This window comes from Phasianus colchicus, chromosome 5 (assembly GCF_987193195.1).
Source record: "Phasianus colchicus chromosome 5, bPhaCol1.hap1.1, whole genome shotgun sequence".
Classification (NCBI taxonomy): Eukaryota; Metazoa; Chordata; class Aves; order Galliformes; family Phasianidae; genus Phasianus; species Phasianus colchicus.
Window position 1 is genome coordinate 60988362 of NC_143440.1, and position 14089 is coordinate 61002450.

Here is a 14089-nt window from a genome sequence, read left to right on the forward strand (position 1 = left end):
ATGAATCTTCGAATTAGTGGTGGTGATAATCTGCGAGAATGCAGGCTGCAGCTTGCCATCAGCCACCCTCCCGACTTCTCCAGCCATTCCTGTTCTGGATTTCCGTGTGGCTCCAGCTTTTTCCCAGTCTCCTTTTCCAAATGCTGCCCCTGCAGCTGGTTGGCTTCCTCTGCCTTTTCTGCGGCCTCTCTGGATGTGGAAGAGGCCTCCTTGAGCTGCCGGACTGTTTCCCGCAGCTGCTTGGTAAGGAGGCTGAGCGTATGCGTCTTGTCCTTGAGCCGCTCCACCTCCTCCCTCATCTGCTGAGAGCTTCTGCTCCTCAGCAGGCAGTTCTCCTCTCTAAGGAGGCTGCATTGTCTCTGCAAGTCCTTCAGTGCCCTCAGCAGATGGGCACTCTGCTCCCGCAGCTCCCTGTGCTCAGGTGGGCAGGCCTCTTGTTGCTCTGCAGCCTGAACACCCGCTTCTGCTACAGCCCGATGGCAGGCTGGCCTTTGCCGTGTGCGTGGCCCAGCGGCTGCAGCCCTGGCCCCGTTGCAGGAGGTGGGCGGCTGCCCCTGTCCGTGCTCCAGGATGTAGTGCAGGAAGCGTCTCCTCTGCTCCTGCAGTTCGCGCTGGAGGCGCAGGACATGGGCGGCCTGCTCTGCACCGGGCTTCCTGCAGAGCTGCCGCTGGACTTCCTGCTGCAGTCTGTGGGCCTCTCTGCTGCTCTTGCCACTCAGCAGCTCCTTTGCTAGCTGCCGCAGCAGATCCCGTACCTGGCGGTTGGCATTGTTGCACCGCTGCTGCAGCCCCTCCTGCGTCTGGCGGAGCTGGGCCTCCTTCATCTGCAGCAGTTGGCGGATGTCCGCCTCCCGCTGCCTCTGGCTCTGCTCCCGCAGGTGCTGCAGCTTTGATGCCCGCTGTCGCTCCCAGTTGGAGCGCAGTCGGTCGGCCAGGAGCTGCCGCTCCCGCTCTGCCGCCTCCTGCAGCTCACGTCTCTCGACGGCCCGGCGGCGCTGCATCTCCTGGGAGCGAAGCCGCTCGCCCTCCAGCTGGGCCCGCAGCGCCTCCAGCTCCCGCCTGTGCTCCTCCTGCTGTGCGGGGCAGGCAGGGGGCTGGGCCGGGCCCCGGCGCAGAGAGGGCTGGCAGCACTTTGCCTGTCTCTGCGGCATGGTCGCAGGGACCTGAAGAGACCCTCAGCCTCCAAAAGCTGTGGCCGAAGGCCGCTGAAAGCTACTTTCCTTCCTGGGGCCTGCAAGGACAGCTGCCCCTGACCCCGTAGCGCCCACTGCCTCTCGTCCCTGTCGCAAGGGTGTGCAGACAGTGAATGCCGTGGGGGGGTGCGCCCACAGTCTTCTATGCTGTGTGCCTGCCTGGCACATAATGGAGGGTGGGGCAGTGCAGCCTTCCGGCCTAACTCACAATGAAGGGAGGGTGGGGCTATGGGGCGGGGCGGCCTTCTGGCCCCAGCTCAAAATGGAGGCTGAGGCACGGTGGCTTCAAGCTGCGTTGGGTGGCAGAGATGTCGCAGTGTTGGACAGAACTGCCTTCCGCAGCACTGGGCTGTGTGCATGACCTTTTGTGGTGCTGGAATATGTGGACTTCTCTGGCACTGGAGAAGAAAAGCAGGATGCCATCCAACTCATTGTGATTTCCATTTAGATTCCCGTAAAGGAACTATCTCACCATACCTACGAGCCAGTTAAAGGAAGCTAGTTGCAGGTGTACTCTGCTTAAGGAGCTGCTGGGGCAGATGGCCAGGCTGTCACAAGAAAGCAGCAGCCTGAGGTGCTCCTGGGAATCTCTGAGGGAGACGGATAGGAGGTGGTGTTGTGGGAATCAAATGTTGTTTCTGCATTAGAATTGGATAATATTTTTTATTTCATGAACTCCGTTGTCATAGTTCTTTTTGGGAGTCCTTCTACTTAACTTGGGGAAGATCTCGGATAGTTTGCATCACTTATCCTCTAGCCAAATCTTCCCAGGAATGCCGCTCTGTATATAGGTGTATATATGTATATTTTGTCACACACATTGCAAGAATATCCTGCACGAGATCAAACCGGAGAACAAGTCATGGTATGCCCGAGGAAGCGCCTGAAGAGACATCTGAAGGCCTGGCATCATCCCCCCCGGTGCGCTCCTGTTTGCAGGACGCCCGCCATTGCAATCGCGAATAAAATCTGCTGTTATCAGAGATACCATCCTGACAAAAAGTATTTGGATGTTTCCAACAATTTGGGACTCGTCTGGGATTATTATCACCTCTTTGGAGGTCTCCCTACTGCCCTGGACAGGATAGGTGCACCCGCTGATTTCAGCGGTTCTGTCTGTGTAGTGAGGTGACTCCTTGGGACACCCGATAAGAAACCGAGGCTGTTTCATGAAGGTGTGCTCTGTGAAAGCCACGGGGCAGGTAGGCATGGGTATTGATCCCTGGAGACCTGGTAACTTTGTGCGCGGACCAAGGTAAGGGAGTTTGATTCTTGCCTTGGGGGTCGGTGGAGACTCGAGTGAGTGTGTGTGACTGAGACGCGCTTTCAGTGTGAAGCGAGTGCTGAGTCCCGATTTGCGGTTCTGTTGTCCCACGAGGGGCACGGCCAGGGACGGACGAAGCTGTGTTGGTAAAAGGAAGAGTCTCGGCAGGGAGCTGTTGGTGTGCGGTACCCTGGACACTTGACGAAGTGCCAGCAGTACACCCCTATTAATCCGAGAATCGGAGCGAGGTGCTCCAGAGGGATTGGCCCTAGATCCGAGAATCGGAGTGTGGTAACCTGTGAGCTGGGGAGTTCACAGCAGCATTCCGGAGGGATGGGGAATAGGAGCTCCGAAGAACAGGGGAGAAGGGTCCCCAAATTCGTGCCTAGAGATTGCAGCTTGGGAAAGAAGCTTCAGAATTGGAAAATAATCCCCAGACTGGGGAAAAGAACGGGGAAAAGATGTTTAAATACTGTACACAGACATAGCCTAGAGAGCTACTACAGGGAAAATCATGATTTTGACCAAAATAGGGGTCTGACGGAGATTGGGCCTGTCAGACTTTGTATTTATATGTAATCAGTAAGACTCCTTTTTCTGAAACAGAATTGGCTTATGTTGCTGAATGGGTGTATGAAGTAAAAAAAAACGTTCCTCACAAGAAGGAGTTGAAGTTCAAAAGAAAAAGGAAAGAGAAGCAGAAAAATCATAAATGGGATCCCTTATATAACTCCCCCCCCCTTTAATTTCTAAAGCAGTGGAAGCGGCAGTGACATCTCCAGAGAAGGAGAGTGGCTGTGCTGATGATCCTGAGCAGGGTTCTGGAGAGAGGATGCACTCTCGATTACTGAGGGAGTTGGAGTAATGTGAATGGGACCTGGAGAGTTTTCCTTTCCCCAACACTGACCTTACTAATACTTCACTTTATCCTCTTAGGGCAGTCTCCTTAGGTCAAGGGAAATAGGGTATGCTAATGCCTGCTGTTTTTACTAGAAGAAAAGTTAGGAGTTTCAAGAAGAATTCCTTAGTTGAGGATCTTAGAAGTGTAGTAGAACAATTAGATCAATTTCTAGGGCCTAATTTCTACTCGTGGATGGAAATGATGTTTATCATTGATATGTTGTTTATTGAAGAAGGAGGTGGGCAACTATGCAAGTGTGGGAAATGAATACAGAGGGAAGGTTGGGCCCTGCAGGGAGGAAGAGAGAGGAAGGATCCTGAGGATAAATTGTACTGATTATTGTCGCTGTCTTTGTGATTGTTAAATGTTTCTGTCGTGAAAGTGTTGTGTTATGTTATGTTATGTCATGTACGAGGCTGTTGTGGAACAAAGGGTGTCTAAAGTGATACCGGGAAGACCCCCTGGGTTGTATTTTGGCTCACTGGAGAAACACTGCTGGTGAGCCAGGGGGAATACCGAATAAGAAATCAGGAACATAAATGGAGTAAAGGGACCGGTTTTATAATTGAGTGCCCTAATCATAAGACCAAGTGCTGGGTGTTTGTTGAAGGTGAAGAACTGTATTGTTTGATTTGTGGATTTGGAAGGCAGTGGGAGAAACTGTCTTGATGATATATGGAAGTGCAGTTGTTAATGGTGCAATTGGTAATGGTATATGGAAATGTAATTGAGGGTGTACAAATGGTGGAATTGTGGAAAAGCAAACAAACAAACAAACAAAAAACAACGGCAAAAAGGTTAAGGAAAACAGTGAGTTTGAGATATTAGAGTTTGGGTCGGCACGAGAACACATCCCCCACACTACCCCCCCCACCGCGGCTTGTAAGAACAACTCGGTGCGAGAGAGAGGGCTGGGGGCCGGAGCCTCCCGCTGTAACTGTGCGGGGTGTATTAATTGTGAATGGGGATGGGACGGGACAGTGAGAGTGAGAATAGCTGTCATCTGCAGAGATCTCGGGAAACCCGACATCCCAGTGTAAGCACTGGAAGCCTGGGGAGGGGAGGGGAGGGGAGGGGAGGGGAGGGGAGGGGAGGGGCGGATGTGAAACAGAAATTACTAACATTATATTTTAGTAATGATGAAAGTCTGGAAAGTGAAAAGGGTTTGGGAAAAACACGGACTGAGGAAGGCAAAGTTGAGCAGGGTGTAACAGGGATGTCCTTACCTAGAAGAAGAGGTAAGGGGGAGCCTGGAAGGGCTCAGGGAGAGTTCCACCCCCACTGGACCGAAGGCAGCTGGGGAAGCAGGGTCAAGACACTTATTTTCTGATACGGGTGCCTCTTACTCTGTGCTACATCAAGAATTATTACCTGTAGATGATTTTTGTAATAGTTGTAGGAACTCTGGCAAGAGAAGTTTACTTTTGGGGGACCAATTAAATACAGGTTAGGAGAACAAGTAGGATTATACAAATTCTTGTACATGCCAGGTTCTCCAAAACCATTACTTGGGCATGATGTGTTAGAACAGTTGAATGTAGAGATTAAATTCAGTAGAGAAAATTGGAGCTAAGTGTCAAGCAAGACCAATTGACGGAAAATTTTAAGTCTGGCTTTAACACAAACTGGGAAAAGCAATGTTGTACCCCCAGAAGTTAGGTAAATCCTAAATCAGGCGTACACAGGATTGCAGGCATCAGGAATGCCTGGCAGAGCCAAAAATGCAGCCCAATAAAAGTTAAGTTAAAGATGGGAGCCAGCCCAACCAGGGTAAAGCAGTGCTCTTTAAGGATACAAGATTGCAGGAGGATAAAAGAAATAATAAATAACTTTTTGAATTTTGGATTATTAATTGGATAGAAATCCAAATAGAACACCCCAATCTTGCAAATGAAAAATTGGATGGCAAGAGCTATAGTTTGGTTCAAGCTTTGAGGGCAATTAATAGAAATGTTGAATATATACAACCCGTGGTGTATATCTTTATTAACCAAGTTAAGGAATAAGTAGGCGGGGTTTACCGTTCTGGATTTGAAGTACACCTTTTCCTGCCTGGTTTTGCCAAAGAAAGTCTACGATTATTTGCCTTTGAATAGGAAAACTCCAATATGGGAAGAAGGAAAAAAAAAAAATAAATTAAAAATACACATATATATATATAGATAAATAAATAAGAAAAATTCAGCTAACCTGGACAGTGTTACCCAGGGTTGTGAGAACAGCCCAGTGATTTTTGAGAACTGGTCAACTCGTGAGCCTGAGATTTGGGTTCCTCCATCTCACAGTGGAACTTCACTGCAGTACGTGGAGACTACGGTAACAAAGGAGGACTGTGTACAGTGGACTGTGAGTTTGCTGAATTTCTTGATTTAAATGGCTATCAAGTTTCTCAACAGAAAGCACAACTGATCAAAGAGAAGGAAGCAGTTTGCTGAATACCCAGAGCATCAACACAGAGCTACCTCCAAGCCAGCAGTGTGCACTGCAGGGAGGCTGTCTATGCCAGTTGGTCAGACCTACAGGAGGAACCGCTGGACAACGCTGAGGATTCCTGAATTCACTGACGGAAGCAGCTTTGTGAGACAAGGAAACTGTAAGGCAGGATATGCAGTAATGGCTACTGACAAGGTAATTGAAGCAAAACCATTACCTGTGGGGACTTCTGCTCAGAAGGCTGAAATAACTGCCTTGACAAGAACCTTAAATATATGGACAGATGCTAAATATGCTTTTGGGGTGGTACCCACTCATGGTACCATCTGGAAAGAGCGAGGTTTTCTTACACACATGGAAAACAAATTCAGCATGATGTAAATCTACCAAGGAGCAGCGTGGCTGTCGTACATTGTAAAGGACATCAGAAGAGTGACACTGTACAGGAAACTGGGAATATGATGGTGGATCAGGTGGCAGAACAGGCAGCTGAAGGAAAAGAAATCGGTGAACTGGCTTTAATTCCAGGCGGTAAACTTAAAATATCTGAACCTTAATCAGAACCTCTAAGGTATTGTAGAGAGGATAGAAATCTAATTAATAATTTAGAAGGGAAGAGAGCAAGCTGACAGGTGGGTGCACACCCAGATGGACACATTGTCGTGCTCTTTATTATTTTATAGAAATTGGCTCTAAGGGAACATAATAAAACACAAGGGGGTACAGACATCAGAAAGTAACTGTACAGTCCTAGTACCAGGACTGGGTACAAGAGGGGCTTGTTGGGAAAGGGAATCTTTTAGGACAACAGTTGCAAATTGATTTTTTTCAGAACTGCCAGGAAAAAGGAGGGTTTCGGTATATGCTAGTTCTAACAAATACCCTTTTCAGGGTGGCCAGAAGCATTCCCTTGCAGGACCAATAAAACCAAAAAAATGAAAGGTATTGCTGCAGGAGATTATACCAAGTGGGTGTCCTGCAGCAATACCCTTCAACAAGGGAACTCACTTTATTGCAGAGATTGTCCAACAGGTCAGTAAGCATTGGGAATAAATTGGCAATTGCACATATCACACAGACCACAGGCGCGTGGTCAGGTGGAAAAGATGAACTATCTAATTAAATCACAGGTTGTAAAACTGGGCCAGGAAGCTGGACTATCCTGGCCAAAGTTGTTGCCTTTGGCTCTCCTTAGGAGCAGAATGAAACCTAGAGCCAAAGAGGGGTTAAGTCTTTCAAAATACTGTACAAAAGGCCTTATGTTGTACAAACAGGATCTCTACCCAGGTAGGGAGTGAAATACTGAGCATGTGGTAAGTCTACAAGAACAGCTTCAGGAAATAGAGAAACTGGTTCTAGGAACTAGAGCCCAAGGCCTTGACGGCTTGATACATAATATTTTAACAAGAGATTATGTGTATATAGCAGATGTCTTTCACATTTGCCCCTGAAATCAAGGTGGGTAAATCTGTTCCAGTGCTGCTAACATCCCGCACAGCAGTGGTTAAGAAGGTCCCTCAAATACAATGGGATAATTGTTAGAAATGTTCATTTGATTAAGTGCAGCATTTGATGTAAATGTTTATGTATCTCTTGTGAAAAACATCATTGCAAAGTATACTTATATCAGTAATTGTTTGGTATGTGGGCAAGCTAAGGGCTTAAACTTTTCACTTCTTGTTGTCCCTGATGATTTTAAGGCGAGAAATCAAATTGTTGCAGGGTTTGAGTTACTGTCCTTGTGGGTGATGATCAACAAGAATGTAGATTGGATTAACTACATTTGTTATAATCAGTGGAGATTTACAAACTATACAAAAGAGTGCAATAAAGGGAACTGCAGAACAGTTAGATGCCATAAGTAGGATGGCCTGGGAAAATAGAATCTCCTAAGATATGATACAAGCTGGGAGAAAAAAAAAAAAAAAAAAAAAAAAAGGGTGTATGTGTAATGCTGGGTACCGGTTGTTGCACCTTCATCCCAATAACACAGCTCCAGGTGATACAATAACTAAGGCATTGCAAGGGCTTACCACCCTTGCCAATGAACTGGCAGAAAAATCGGGGATACTTCTATCACTGGATGGTTGGAGTCCTGGTTTGGTGAATGGAATGGGGTGATTGTATCCACGTTTACTTCTTTCATAGTAGTAGCAGGAGCCCTGATGGCCACTGGTTGCTGTGTTATTCCCTGTGTGAGGGGACTGGTACAGTGATTGATCGAGACAGCACTATTGAAGCAAACACCAATGGAGTCACCACATTTGGATAAAATGATGGTATTAGAGGAGATGGGAAATAAAGAAAGTGGAGAAGAGGGAGATGTCTATAAAAGTGAAACTTTAAAAATTGCAGAAAGCAACAGTGTATGAAAAAAGAAAAAGGGGGGGAATTGTGGGAATCAAATGTTGTTTCTGCATTAGAATTGGATAATATTTTTTATTTCATGAACTCCGTTGTCATAGTTCTTTTTGGGAGTCCTTCTACTTAACTTGGGGAAGATCTCGGATAGTTTGCATCACTTATCCTCTAGCCAAATCTTCCCAGGAATGCCGCTCTGTATATAGGTGTATATATGTATATTTTGTCACACACACTGCAAGAATATCCTGCACGAGATCAAACCGGAGAACAAGTCATGGTATGCCCGAGGAAGCGCCTGAAGAGACATCTGAAGGCCTGCCATCATCCCCCCCCAGTGCTCTTTGTTTAACGAAGACTTTGGAGACAAACACCATATCGATACGATGACAAGAAGAGCACTGAGACTTCTTGGAAACAACAGGATGGCTGCTGACTGACACCAGATAACACACGAATCAACAAACGTAAACTGATAAGATTGTGAACCTGGAGCACCCAGCAAATGGGGAAACTGGGCAGGGGATGGATAAAGGGAAAAACAGGGTATAAAGATTGTCATCTTGTGTCCATAGGTGCGCTCCTGCTTGCGGGACGCCCGCCATTGCAATTGCAAATAAAATCTGCCTCTCTGGATGTGGAAGAGGCCTCCTTGAGCTGCTGGACTGTTTCCCGCAGCTGCACGGTAAGGAGGCTGAATGTCTGCTTGAATGTCACTGGCACCTCCTGGTACCGCCTGCTACCTCCCTGTGTTATCTCCTCTCATTTCTGTGGCTCTGACCCCACACGTCAACCCCATGTCCCCTCAAGTCCCCCCGTGCCCCCTGGCCAACTTCGCTCCGGGTCAATGTCACCATGGGGTTGACAGGGATAGGGATGCCTGTGGGGTGCGTGGAGTCCTGGGAGAAGTTGATGGCCGTGCGCAGTGGGGTGATGGTGTCCTCGTCTGTGACAGTGGGGTGGGGGCAGTGCCCCACAAGTGGGGGTCATTGCCCCCAAAATGGGGCTTGTGCCCCACGCGTGCGGGCAACTTGCATGGGGACTGCATTCTGTGATGCTTTGTCCTTTCTCCAAATGTTCTGTGACTTCAGCAATCCCACGTCGTGCCGCAGCAGAAATGGGGTCCTGCAGTACGTCAGTGATCTCTGACTTGAGGTGCGCAGGGGCTGCACGAAGTACGCACGCTGCAGCCTCCCAACTTCTTTGGGCTTTGGGATCGATGTTTGAGCCAAAGGGCTACACGCTGCCATATGGGCAGGTGCCAGGTTCACCCGCTGAGGACACCAAATCCTAAAATAATTTCACAATGGTCTTTAATTGCTGTGCGAGTAGATGACACACGTTTCTCACTGGGAAGCCATAAGCTGACCCCGACAGTTTGGCAGACAGCACTCGCTCCATTCACACTGTAATCGCAGCCCTTTGCTGTCCAGGCTGCACACACAGCTTCTCAGCACCTTGCTGCATTAGTACTGAAATTTGTACTCCCCTACTTATTAGAAATTTCACCAGTAGCCTTTGAGGACAGACTGGAATCAAAATATGTGGGCCTTCATAGCTCGTCTTTTTTTTTTTTTCTTTTTTTTTTCCTTCATGCTTTTATGGGAACTTTGAGATCACAGCCTGAAGCAGTGACGGAGCACCTGGTGAGGGGTGTAGCCCTGCAAGCACAGGTGGATGCAGTGCACCTGTGGGACCAGATGGGGCTGAGCCTGGCTCCACCCCTCCCTCACCTCATTTAAGGGCTGGCAGCCCCAAAGGCAGGGTTTCTTCCTGGAGACTGCCTCCTGTGGATTGTTGGGTGAGCTCTGGTTCTTGGAAGGAGGTGTTTCTTTATTGCAGGGCTTTGGTCTCTGCCTTTCTAAGGGGGTCCTAAGCTGGGTCAGCTACTGAAGGAGCTATCTCTGCTATGCCTGTCCTTATGATGCCCTTCAATTGTTCTCTGACGGGAATGAAGGGGTTATCTCCCTTTCTCTGAACTGGTAATGGAGGGACTGATGTTTGTTCCGTTCGTTTGCTCTTGTCTCGTTTCTGGAATGCTTCAATCGCCCCAAGGTAATGCTGGTTGGCTGACTGAGCATTGCAAATCTGGAAATGCCTGGAGCTAATGTGCTTTTCCGTAAAGGGATTCTGTGTTCTCCAGATCTTCTTTGCAGCTCTTTTTAAGTTGAATATCTTCCCGTGAAGTCTCTGTTCCCTCTTTCGTGATTCTCCTTGCATGATCTCCAACCTGGGACTCCAAACTTGGTTTCTCTGCTACCACGTTGCCCCAACTCTTTTTATGGCACATTCCCTCTGTGTCCTTGTGTCCTGTTTGTGTCCTGGAGTCCTCCCTGTGTCTTCTGCCCCCCTGTCCCCTCTGTGTCTCCTGTGCCACGTATTAATTTCACCCATGCTGAGTATTGTTTAAGGGCACGTATTTAAATTATGCTCCGTGTCTCTTTGGATCCTGTTCTGTTTTGCAGCTCGATGGGGTTTAAGGGTTCCTGGGGCTCTTCTAGTTAGTGGTTTAAGCACTGTGAAATCTGTGGAGCAGATAATAGAACACCACGAATCCCTTGTATGCAGGTGGGTTTTGTGATGGCTGTGGGACACTCACTTAGAGATGGAATGGGGGTCACAAGGGGCTCGCCTTGCTCCCTGGGGTTTATTCTTCCAGCCCAATAAGCTACGTGGCTGGTGATAGAGTGTGGTGCATGTATCAGGCTGGGACCTGAGCTTAAGAAAACCCCCAGCCCCAGTGGCCGTTTTCTTCATCCTCGCTTAGTGTAATACAGTCTCCACTACTTGAGCATACTGAACACAAGTATTCTGTTCCTGTTTTGTCTGGTTCTCTCCTAGACCTCCCTTACAGATTTGTCAGTAGTAACAGATGTCAGGGCATAGTTCTCAGGGCACGTTGTGGCCGACCACCCCAGGGTCCTAGGGTTCTTATAAATATGTGCGCTCGATCCTGCTGGTGATGTCACTGACGAAGATATCGAAGAGTCTCAGTCCCAGCATGGACCCCTTTGGGACACCACTCATCAGCAGTCGCCATCCAGACATGGAGCCATTGACCGCTGCTCTCTGGACTCCCTCCTGCACCCGGGTCTTTGTCCATTGAACAGTCCACCCATCGAATCCGTGTCCTTCCGATTTGGAAAAAAGGATGTTGCGGGGTATTGTGTCAAAGGCCTTACTGAAGTCCTGGTAGATGATATCAGTGGCTCATCGCTTGTCTATTGATGTCTAGGGACACCATCACAGACAGCCAATGGATTAGTCAAGCAGGATTTACCCTTGGTGAAGCCGTGCTGGTTCTCCTGTGTCACCTCCCTGACATGTGTGTGCCTTAGCGCGACTTCCACGAGGATCTACTCTGTGCTCTTTCCCAGCACGGAGGTGAGACTGTTATGTTGGTAGTTCCCAGGATCGTTCTTTCTTCCCTTCTTAAAAATGGTTGGTGCTGCCTTTTCTCCATTCACCGGGGACTTCACCTGATTGCCATGACCTTTCAAATATCATTGAGAGTGGCTTGGCAGCTACATCACCAAACTCCCTTATGACTCTGTGATGCGTCTAATCGGGTCCTATAGAATCCTGGATTTCCGGTTCTACAGGTGGACTGGAACCTGGGGGTGGCAGGGACGGCACTGCTTCCTCAATCCCCACCTGCCAAATCTAATATTTGAGGGCTGTGTGATGAGCACACGTTAGAGAAGACGGAGGCAGAACTGTCGAGTACCTCAGCCTTCTCCTTGTCTGTTACCAGCTACAGTGCTGCTGGTAAGCAGCATCGTGCACAGAGCACAGCGGCCTTGCTCAGAGAACGGGGCACTGCAGTGCACTTCTGTGCTGGAGGCGCTACCTTGCACGTGCGGGACAGTGCCTTCATCATTGTATTGCAATCAACAGGTGGTGGCAGGGAACCGCAGTGCTCCTGGGTGGTGTAACAGCTGCACCGAGAAATCTGTGGCTCTTCATGAGAGCAGCGAGAAATAGAAAGTCTCGTTTCCTGGAATGCCCTGACTTTGCTGACTGGCTGCTGGTTGCCCAAACTGGTAAGGACAATGTAACCCCCACCAGTGTTTACCCATTGCTTACTACAATGTAGTAACAGTGTTACTGTGCTGCAGGCTACTCTATAGTCTGCCTGTTTTCTTCCTCCTGAGTTCTTGACTCTGGCCTTTCCCGGCAGTCTTGCCCGTGCCTTGGCTTTCTTTTGGGTGTACCTTGTGGCGTTTTCTTTGCCCTTGCCCTTTCCTTGGCAGTTCTCTATGGCGTTTTCCTTGCCCTTGCCTTTGCCTGCCCTGGGTGTTCTGCTTGCCTTTGCCTTGCTGGGATGGGCTGGGAGGCAGCATTAACTTTCTTCTTGACCTGAACCCCAAGCTTTGCGGAGCTCTAAAGGTAAATATATCTACCCACAGCGTAGCTCTAAACCTAACGCTTTTAGTGTTAATGAGTTAAGAGTCTGAGGATCGTACCACCAGGTGCACTTGCTGAGTTTCCCCGGAGCTGCTGAGCAGGCAGACTTCCCAGCTGTACTGACTGTGCCCTGATCTCCAAACTCCTTTGTGTCGTCATGTCTCACAGCCCCTGGCGTTTTGCTTCGGCGCTGCTCGTAAGAGCAATGTGCACGGGGTGCAGCCCCCGCATATGTGGGGCAGTGCCTTCATTACTGTATTGTGTTTAACAGGTGGCAACGGAAGAGGGTCTGCTGTTTCTCCAAACAACACTGTTTGCTATCCTGTCTCTGGAATGCAAGGTAGCATGCTCGGACAGTAAGGCCACAAATTAACAAAGCAGCAGCAAATTGGTGGATGGAATTCTGGAGTTGTAGCTGATAAGACGACTGCCTGGAGTGAGTCAAGCATCCTTCAGCTTGAACCAGGTCAAAGTGTGCACAGCAAGAAAGACATGGCCTTCATCAAAAGACCACCAGATGACCCTGAGAGGTACCTCGCATGTGTAAAAGAACTGAGACCTGGGGCGAGAAAAAATGTCAATCCTACTGGGGACTCGCTGTAATAACTCAACCTTTCCTTGGACTTCCCCCAGACGGCGAGCTCGGGCTTTACAGGCTAGAGGTGGAGCTAACACAGAGACCTCTGGATTTTCAAAAAGGAACAAGAAGGCTGAGAATCGGGTGCTTTGTTTGACGTTTTTACTGGCTGTCCTACTTAAGGATTCTGCCTGTCCATAGGCACGTTTGGTTGGTTTGGCTGGAACTTAGGAGCCTGGTGCTTATGACTTCGGTTCTTTGTGATACAGAGCTGCGCCCTTTGCTGCCCAGGCCAAATGCACGTGTTGTTGGAAGAGATTACTCTATGCATTTTACTTTTTTTTCTTTAATGCTTTTAAAGAGTGAGAGTGGTATACGCCTTCAAACAGGTAACACATAAAACTTGTTTGTTTGTTTGTTTTCCTTTTTTCCTCCGAGCACTGGTTCGGGGAAATATGGATGCTTTCTTCTCTGCCGCTATGTTTCCTGCAGTGGAATTTGGGGAATGGCTTCTGTTGTTGGTTTTTCAATACTGAAGAAACATAGCATTCTTTTTATTCCGCCTGTGTAGAACTCCCTTTGTTTCCTCTGTAGTTTTGAGTTGTGCTCTGGAACAGAATGTTCAGCTGAATCTAGAACAGCTGCCAAAGAGGAGTCTGCGGGCAAGTGGCTCTGGATTTCCCAGGCAGAGGTCGTAAAGCTCCTTGCCTGCTCACAAAGCGTTCTCATTGTTTTTATACAGTGTTCTATTTTACTGCTGTATTGAGACTTTTATGAAAAATCCTTTGTTTCCCAAAGGTGATGCTGAGAAACACGCCTCATGATGACTTATGCATACCTCATATTTCATATTAATTCTCCCTTTGGGTCAAAAGTAGACCAAATCCTTGAAACCGTGCCTGGGAATCCCACTGATATTGAAACAGTTCAGCAGTGGTGCCCATGGTCAGAAC

At 48.4% G+C, this 14089-nt stretch overlaps 1 long non-coding RNA gene across 1 annotated transcript; it reads left to right on the forward strand.

Annotated features, from left to right (window-relative positions):
* Positions 1-11154: 11154 nt before the first annotated feature.
* On the forward strand, positions 11155-13632 carry LOC149917989 (uncharacterized). The gene is made up of 3 exons (XR_016467395.1): positions 11155-11920; positions 12050-12195; positions 12831-13632. It is a non-coding gene; the product is annotated as an uncharacterized LOC149917989 (long non-coding RNA).
* Positions 13633-14089: the final 457 nt, after the last annotated feature.